The sequence below is a fragment of the Poecilia reticulata genome, linkage group LG8 (assembly GCF_000633615.1).
Source record: "Poecilia reticulata strain Guanapo linkage group LG8, Guppy_female_1.0+MT, whole genome shotgun sequence".
NCBI classification, from domain to species: Eukaryota; Metazoa; Chordata; class Actinopteri; order Cyprinodontiformes; family Poeciliidae; genus Poecilia; species Poecilia reticulata.
In genome coordinates this window covers 25281279-25291100 of record NC_024338.1, presented here as the reverse complement: position 1 = coordinate 25291100, position 9822 = coordinate 25281279, and the positions used below count along the sequence as shown (strand labels likewise).

Genomic DNA, 9822 nt, shown 5'->3' with positions numbered 1-9822 from the left:
TTTACTATGTGATAAAAATTTTAAAGAAGGTAAAAATACCTTTTGCTGACTTTGCGCCTTTTCCATTTTGGATCGTGTGCCGAACACATGAACCCTCTCAAACTTCTTTCAATCGGCATCTCAAACCCGCTTCTTTAAGGTATTTATACTAGAAATTAGGAAAATAGCGCCCCCTTCACTTCCGGAGTGCAATGGTCCCATTTCCATATAAGGTATGAGGCTGACAGTGGTCCGTCCCCGCCCCTTTCTGCATGCTGCAGCGAGGACCTTCTCTCGTAATTGGGCAGATTATGGAGATTTCAAAATAAAATACTAAGATAACTGCAAGAACAATGCATTTTATTAAATGTTTTGTGCTTTTCTGCCATACAATGACTACTATTTAGAAAGAATTTTCATATGAAACCTTTTAAGTTATAAAAACAACACACCCCCAAAAAAAAAATTTCAGCCAAAAGTAGCCCAAATGGGCGGAAACTCGCCCAACCTGGCAACACTGGATGGGAGCGAAGGAAGCGGGCGGAGGGTTGGGATTGGCCGCCGTGAGATCACATGACCCCTTGGCAAGGGGAGCAAGGGACCCTGTACCAGCTGTCCAGCTCATGCTTCTCAGCAAACCTCTGTTGCCATTGACAACAGCTGCCGTACACGCAACTCACCAACCACAGATCCCCGCACGAAGCCATTGGCTGGCAGGAACTGCGGCGCCGCCTCCTATTGTGCGGGGCGCATGTTGGGACGTGTAGTTCAATCTTTCCAGCTTTCCAGGAAGGAACATTTGTTTCTCCCTCATTGCATGAATCTGAAACGCGTCAAGGTGAAACCGGTCAAGATCCAAGAAAAAAGATGAGATGGTTGCCACAACAGAGGGAGCAGGAGACGTCGAGGCCCGGGCATTCTGGTCCGACAGGAAGAAGACGTCCTCTGCTGTTTCCCTCCCAGCCCGCACATGGGGAGACTCCCACGAAAACTGAAGGCCATCGCTGCAGAGGCGACCCCGCCCTACATTTTTACTCTTTCATTGTCAACTTTTTCTTCATTTGCATTTTCTCTGACCTATGACGGGGTTATTGTAAAAAAAAAAAAAAAGGAGGAGTACATTTCCGTCAAAAAAAAAAAAAAAATCTAAAATGTTGAGATTCATCTGTGAAATTTCCTTGGAAAAAACGTGGAAATTTCTGAGTTTCAAAAGTGAAAAAATGGGCGAGAAAAAACTCGGAAACTTTTAAATTAATCTCGTAGAAATTTCTTGAGTTCTAAATGTTTGACTTTTGAAATTCAATTGATTTCCAAAAGTTGAAAGTTCTAACTTTTGATACTCCGATTCATTTTCTAGAAAATTTCTGAGATTAATCTAAAAATTTTAGATTTTTTTACTTTTCAAACTCAGAATTGTTCTTTTTTATTATTCTAGAAATTTCTGAGTTTTTTGGGGGKTTTTTTTCGTAAAGATTTTGGATTTTTTAAGCTCAGATTTTTTTTCAATAAATTTCTGAGTTTCTTCCAGCAAAAATTTTACATTTCAAACCCAGAAATGTCCTTTTTTTTCTAGAACATTTCTTAAATGAATCTCAAAATGTCTGATTTTCAACTTTTTAAGCTCAGAGATGTCCTTGTTTTTTCTAGAAATGTCAGCTTTTTTCCAGCAAATGTTTTACTTTTCACACTCAGAATTTTTCTTGTTTTTTTTCTATTAATTTTCTTAGATTAATCTCAAAATTTGAGGGTTTTTTTTCTTGCAAATTGTTTACTCTTCAAGCTCAGAAATTTGAAGCTTTCTCCACTGACTGTATATCTTAGGATGGATTGCAAAATATATGTATCACCCCATCCAATTCCTAGTTCTGAAAATGCTTATGACTTTTTCTTTTTATCAAAAGTTAAACAATGACATAACTTGTTTGTCATATCATTAGAAATCATGTCATTCAGTTGATGAATGGTGATTATTTTGCACATTTTCCAACAATCCAGAAAATGAATTGAGAACTAAACGTTCTCAGAAGCATGAGGAATGTTGCCACAAGTTTTAAAATAGCTGGGAAAATGTTCCTTTTCAAGTAATGATAAACACTACTGGAGAAAACCGAGGTTGGCTGTGATATAATCTGATGCAACCAATCAAAGACCTTCCTGTTTCCAACAATCCAGACCTCTTTTTCTCCCAAATCTTCTTTTTCTCCCTGCTATCATACAGTTAGCTTTGCTTCATTTGACCAAAGTTTGATGACTGGATATCTGTGTGTTGAACAGTAGGTGTATTGTCAGAGACGGAGATTATGCTATCAGCAAAGGAATTTGGATTATTTACCATAGCGTTCCTGTCTCCGTACACGTGGGAAAACATTAGAGGAGTCGTTAGGGAATAGAAGTGAAGTTTGAACTTTTTGAAAAATATGCTGGTAAAATTGCCTTCTCAAATTTATAGTATAAGGTTTTATATCATTAAAAACATTTAGCTGAATAGCAAGACTGAGACAAGTAATCAGATTATTCAGGATCAGTCGATTGTTGAAATAATTATAAACTAATCTAGTTATCAAATAAATATTAACTAGAGTATACACTCAATAAAAAGCCATAAGCTGAAAGAGCAACACCCTCAGACCAATAAAACCAAAAATGTACAAATATATATAGATGTATGTCGCATTTAAGATTAAAAACTTTGTTTCTGTTCATTTTCTACCCAAAATCATCAGAAACAGAAGGCATAGTATTAGCTTCTGTGACGCACTGACGCACACCTGTATAAACCACTTTTGCCAAAGGATTATTTAGGGTCAACGGCGGACATGATCGCCCCCTAGTGAATCCTTATGGTATAGCACTCAACCATGGGGCGCTCGCCATGTTTGTTCCCAGTTTTCACTCATCGATGTGTTTGGCACAAGGCAAACACCAAAAACAAATAAAGAAAGAGATAAAAATGAAAAACCAAGGAATAATTTTTTTAATTAAAAAATTTAACAAGATAAAAGAAGTACTAGTCTGTCGGGTCCTTTTGGACGAGGTTGAATGTTGTACGGTACAACAGCATCACCTGCAGGACAACAAAAGGCATGCAGTTCATTAGCAAATGGACACTCCCAAAGCTTTGTAAGAAAGCTCTTGTGGTTAGAGACATTAAAACTGAATGGGATATTACACTAAAAGACCGAGAAATCTTGTTCTTCGTAACACTTACTGCTTGAGCTTCAACTGTGGCAAATCGTGCCGAGTCCAACTTGTTATGTGGAACTACATTGATCAAAAATTATTGAAACAAGACAGTGAAAATTACATCACTGTGTCTTGAGATCATTTATGTGTGGATTTGCCTTTTGTCCAACAAAAGACTCCTACAAAAAAAAAAAAAAACAGGAATCAAAAAAGCAACACATGATTGTTTAGGGCAGTGTTTTTCAACCACTGTTCCGCGGCACACTAGTGTGCCCGTGAGTGACCGTCAGGTGTGCAGTGGAAATTATTCAATTTCACCTACGTACCGTATTTTCCGGACTATAAGATGCTACTTTTTTCCTACACTTTGAACCAGGCGGATTGTAGCCCGGTGTGGCTTTTCTGTGGATTTTTCTTCAACCACCAGGGGGCTCTCTAGCAGGAAGTGAATCATTAGAAGTCAAAATTGTAAATCAAAGAAGAATGCGATAATTTTCATTTAGAACAACCACATGCTAGCAGGAGGCACGACAGAGAAATCATCAACTACAGGAAACATGAAATAAAATGATGCAAAAAGCTTATGTTCATGTCATAAATTTGGAGTTTTCACTTTTAAAAAAGAAAAAGCTAAATTGTTCTATTTTAATATAACATTCGCTAATGCTACTTAACATTAGCTAACTTAGCATTAGCTAGTGCTGAACTCAACGCTACCTTAAAATTAATCAATAAAGAGACAATTTATTGTATTTAAATCATCTTTAATTAACACCATGTGAAATATATCTTAGCTGATTATCAGTGCATCTGTAAACACACCACGAATACCAATAAACAGGGATTTTTCTGCCAAATGGACCAAAAATAATTAATAAGCTATTTTTGACGCAGCATAATGAGAGATCTGTTGCTAATATTAATAAAGGAGCGGGAAATAAAACATCCTGAATTCATATTGATGGATTAACTGGATTAATGTTGTTGCGGGAGATGAGGTGAGGCCACAGATGTTGGAATAATAATAATAATAGACAGAAAGGTGGTGTCGGTTCGTTTCCCTCTGGGTTTCCCATGTTCCGGCTGAGAGCTGAGAGGGGAAACATCATGACCTGCATGAGGTTCTTGAGTCTGAAAAATACAAAAAAGGTTAAAGTTGACATGAAAAAACAAAGATTTGAGGTTTGTTGGGTTCATATTTTCATATGACACGTCGAGTTGAGATTTTAGAGCAGAATCCGGAGATAAAAACAAAAATTTTAATATTTTGTTTAAATAAAAACATTTTATTTTGTTGTGTCTCCTGTAGCCAAAAATGTAGAAGAAATTGAAATTGTTATTTTTCTTCATGCTTAAAATCTTAAAACTCTTTTTCTTTTTATTTCCTTTCGCCTTTCTTACAGTAATGAAAACATGACCTTTAAAATTAGATTACAACATTAAAAAACATATTTAATACATAAATGTTTAATACCTGCCTTAAAGTTATTTATTAAAAACACCATTAATCTGACAAATTAACCTAATCTGAATTGCAGATATTAAAAAAGATGTCAAAATTAGCTAGAAAAACGTAATAATTTTGAGATTGTCAGAAATCTTCTAGAAAAAAAAAACAAGAACATTTCAGAAATTTTAAAATCAATGTAAAATATTTTCTATAAAGTCAAAGAGATTCAACTTTTGGAAAAATTTCCGAATTCAGAAACAGAAACTTAAAATTATCCTAGAAAATTTTGGACTTTTCAAACTGAGAAGTTTATATTTTTTTTAGAAAATCTTTGAGAATTTACTCATTTTCTTTCTATTAACAACAGCCCTAATAGGGCGTCATACTTTAAACCTAAATCTGCCATTTCGCATAAATGAATTAGTGATTTATGATGTAAATAGTAATTAATATTTGTAAATATTAGCCTATTCTTTTGATGTTCAGGTCCTAGATTAGCTCTGATCAATGTTATGTATCAACAACATTAAAACACGAAGTCAAATAAAATTAACTGTTTAATACTAGGAGACAATTTGGGCAGCTGCTTCGGCCTTTTGAGAAATTTATTGTGGAATAACTTAATTTTTACACATCTCTGTTAGTATTTAAGTGAATTAGGCCTCCTACATCATGCATGCCATTTGTTACGCCTTTTTTAAAAACAAGCTAAGCAGCAACATACCTTTGCGCATGGCGGTGAGCAGGGATGCAGGAGGGACAAAACTCCGCCTCCGTTCCGCGGATCGTCTCATCACAGCATGTAGATGATGTAGGAGAGGAAGACGAGACCCATGACGGCGAAAAACATCAACACCAGTATGTCCACCATGGTGGAAGCGCTGCGGGATGGAGAGTGAAGATGCGAGAGCACGCAGCTGCAACGCCTGAGAAGGAATCGGAGAAGATCGGAATACTTCGGGTGGAACTCGGAGGGAAGACCACGCCCAYTTCCGAGACAAAGAGAAGCGTTCATTTTTCAAAGTCCGGCTCCTTGTTTTTAATATTTAACATCTGAACAAATGCTTGAAAGCTTGATGAAACAAATAAAATTGTAAATAAATCTGTGAATATTTACAGCAYAAGTTGCTGAGAATTCAGAAAAAAAACCAACTTTTTGATAAAAATTATATTTTATTCTGTCAAATTAAATCAGTGATTCTTGAGAATAGGGACAAAATGGGTTTTAATTTTCCCATATTTAAAAAAAAAAATTTCTCAACCTTATGTATGCAAATATGACATATAATGTTTTGGAAATGTAAAGATGCTAAGGTACAGGCTCCGAGTTGCAACATTTTTTTAATTTTTTTTTAATCGATCTGACCCAGAACGTTGTCATCACCATCTGACAAAAATAAAAAATAATTTTAATGACCCTATCAGTGATATTTTTACTCATTTCACAGACAAATGCTTCTCAAGAAACAAAATAAATATTATTTAAAACAAAAAACAAAAAGGCCATCTGACGGAGTTGACACTGCATGACGGAGTTGACACAGAACTGAAGGTGATGACAAACTAGTGAGTAAAATGAAAAACGTGGTACATGCGCAGTAATGCAATTTATGTAAAATACATTAAAATGAATAAATTGCACATTTAAGTGAAATTTGACAACAATTTTACTGAAAGAGTCAGAAAAACTGATGGAGTTGACGTCTGACGTAGTTCACAAAAAGCCAAACTACCTCAATTTRTATGATGTTATTCTGAAGGAGGCCATGTTGTAGCTCATCAGGTCCATGAAATCTTTACATTTTACCAAAATYAAGCTTTTATTTCACAAAATTTCATCAAAGTTTTGTAAATTGTCWGTTATGGTGTTGACACATCATGGTTGTGACAAACAAYTTAGGAATAAAAAGAAGAAAAAACTAAAGAATAACTTAAGCTAACCAGAGCTAACTAGCCCTCTTAGCAAAGGAAGAGAAAGGAAGTGGTCATTGGGTCCTCAGAAGTTCTGGTGCCCCCAAATAATGCCTGATTTTTTTTTTTTTACATTCTTTTCATGTGACGGTGTTGACAAAAACTATAGGGACAAATTTCAATGGAGTTGGAAAATATATAATTATAATTAATTCAATTTGATGCTTTTATAATTATATGACTACTTATACTTAATTGTCATAATATATAATTTTAGTATTTCTTTGTTTTAAACTATTATGTATTGAGTTCTGCTCCTGGACAAGGGCTTTTACAGGCATCATCCACCGACTACAATGTTTAAAATAAAAAAATATTCAGCAAATACCTGGAAAATATACATTGTTGTGCTCACATGACCCAGGTTAGTTTARTCAGATATTTGAAACAATTATATTTTGTGTATATTTTATTCAAATTTTGGGCTTTATCCGAAGGACCTGTTTTGTCCCTACTCTCAAGAATCCCTGAAATATATATTTTTAGCAGCAAATCTGAAATACTTTTCYACAATAATGACAAAATAAGCAATAACCTTTAACAACAAGCCATTATTATAGTTTTATTTAATGCTAATGGAAAACAAAATGAACTGACTTGCATCTGGGTTTTCAATTCAGTTTATTTTGAATGCATGACTTTTTGGTGTGGTTTTTTTTTTTTTTTTACAGGCCTCATCTTGGACATTTCTGTAAAAAGATAAATTGGTCAAAATTTTTTTCAATATTTTATTAAATGACTGTTAAAACTATAATTACATAAAAACAAAAACATACCAAGTAAAATACACCAGTTGCCATTTCCCTCCGACAGTAGGTGCAAGAAGGTAAAAATATTCCAGTGATGTTTGGTGAATTAAAAACCTTCTAAGATTAAAAACAATAACTTCCAATGCAGGATTTTATCTGCTTAATCATCAGAATAATAAATTAAGTAATCGATTGCTAAAATAATCATTAGCTGTAGCCACATCTGTGCGGTCTGCAGCTCTAAGGGAGTTTTATTTGGCTGTTCTGAGAGCAAAATGTCTCTTTAGGTTGTGAAGTTTGCAGATCCTTCATATAGAATGTTTTATGCTTTGCAAAATTACTCATATTTTACAGTGGGGACCAATTATAACTTAAAAGAAATCTATTAGATCATGGAAGGAGTTGCTCTGATCAAATGAGACAAAATTTAGTCTTTAGCCTACATGCAAATTGCAAAAACATTGTTTTTAGAAGATTGAGAGCTGCGACAAGGCACAAACCGGAGTCTGAGAAAAAAAATGACATTTTATTGAGTCTGCAGAATCATAAGTACAATTTGAAGTGCTGTAACAGGGCAACAGGAGATGATATCAGGTCCTTAATCTGAGTATTCTGACTTTTCAATACACACGTGTATGACAATATGCATGAGATATCCTCTTTTTCTTTTTCATTTAATAACAAAATCATACCAAAAACAAAAACAAAAAAACAGTTTAATATGGAATGCAGAAAACTTGTCCGGGGTGCTAAACCTGCAACTGTGGATAAACATGATTTCACTCCGAGAAGACTACAGTATATAACCAGTATGATAGATGAAGGCTGAAGGAAAGAGGCTCTGCAGCAGGAAAGGAGGAAAAAGATACAAACTGGGAGGAGCGGCRTACGGATCAGTAGTGAAGTCAGGGTGCAGGAGAGGCATTTAGCTCAACTTGCCCTGCGCCACAAGCTGGGAGGAAGAGGGCGTCTGTCCCCCGTCAAAACCCCAAACGCTTCCATCACAACAACACTTTGCAAATCCAGCCTGAGCCACATTCAAACAACCCCGTCATCTAAACCGACAGTCGCACCCTGGGGGACAAAACAAGCYGGACTCGATGTAATCAGCAGAGAAATGGAGAAATAACTGAGCAACTATTAGGCCTGAAATCATGTCCTCCATTTTTTCTTCAGTCGAGGAAAATTTGAGTTCAATCACATGTTCTATATAACCACGGTGAAGATGATGTTTTTATCTGAGYYGGCGGCGCTCGTTTTTCATCAGAGACGTCATGCCGCAGATTTGTGAGATCTTGAGGATGTTCGTCACTAACTTTTCCATGAGTCGACGTTTAAAATCAAATTACTGCCCCACATTTGCAAAAAATATATATATAAACCATCTTCTCCTGCAGGCAAGCCACTTCCCAGAGCACTTTATGATGCATATACATTTATACAATGTCATCTAGCTACATAATGATGTCAACAAAGCTGAACAAGTTGGACCCCTGACCCCTTCGTGCCTGCCCCACTCTGATCGCTCGAATCTGACGCTCACAGTGCATCATGGGAGAGGAAAGGGGAAGCCAGACGCAAGCAAACATCTTTCTGTTAAAGTTCGAGTGTGAAAGGCTCAAAACTGAGCTCATAAACAAGAAAACCTTTATTATTATTTCATTCGCAGGCAGAAGATTAAAAAATAAAAAAAAGTTTAGCAAGATAGAGCTGAAAAAGAACATTTAATAAAAAAAAAAAACAACAAAAAAACAAAACACTCCAACACCTGATCCAATATCATGATAACCTCTATTGTTTTGGGTCCCAAAACCAATTCTTTACTCTATTTGAACACACCGAAAGTTTCAATTTAAAAAAATAAAATAAAAAACATTAAGACGAGCAAAAGAAGAACAGCGATGAGATAAACATTTAACACAGCAAAGGATTTTTCTCACATTAAATAGAAATGATTGGAATGTTTCACACAAACAGTGGAGAAAAAAAATAATTAAGAGAATCACAATACAAAGTTGTGCTTGGCCCTCGTTTTTATAAAACCATTTATTAGTGATTTCTCTAATATAGGGGGAAGTTTTTTTTTCTTCTTCTAATAAACGGATAAATAACAGGAATAAGGGCGTATGCACAGTATAATCGCACTAARTTGAGGTGGATTTGAGAGGTTTTGTTCCCTGACTTGTCCCTGATCCCTCCTGAGTGTGAGCGGCAGGAGGGGCTCTTCAACTGGGCTAATGTTCCAGTTTCACAGCAAACACCCAGCAAACCCAATACGTTTAAGATCCGCCTACGTTAAAACCTCTCTGTTCTGCGCGGCTGATTGGTGCCACAGAGCTTGAAGTTAAAGGAATGTACACAAGTAAAAAAAAAAAAAAAATTAAAGAAAAAAATATTCAAGCTTATAACTGATAGACTGAGATAAAACACTATTTCCAGTCTGGCAAAGATTGAGCTCCATAATTAAGACAAAAACTTTTTTTTTTTTTT

General features: G+C 35.5%; 1 long non-coding RNA gene across 1 annotated transcript; it reads right to left on the bottom strand.

Moving 5' to 3' along the window:
• Window positions 1–3909: 3909 nt before the first annotated feature.
• Window positions 3910–5562, bottom strand: LOC103469347 (uncharacterized). Its single transcript, XR_534332.2, has 2 exons — window positions 5337–5562; window positions 3910–4293 (listed from the first exon to the last, which is right to left on the bottom strand). It is a non-coding gene; the product is annotated as an uncharacterized LOC103469347 (long non-coding RNA).
• Between the last annotated feature and the right edge of the window lie 4260 nt (window positions 5563–9822).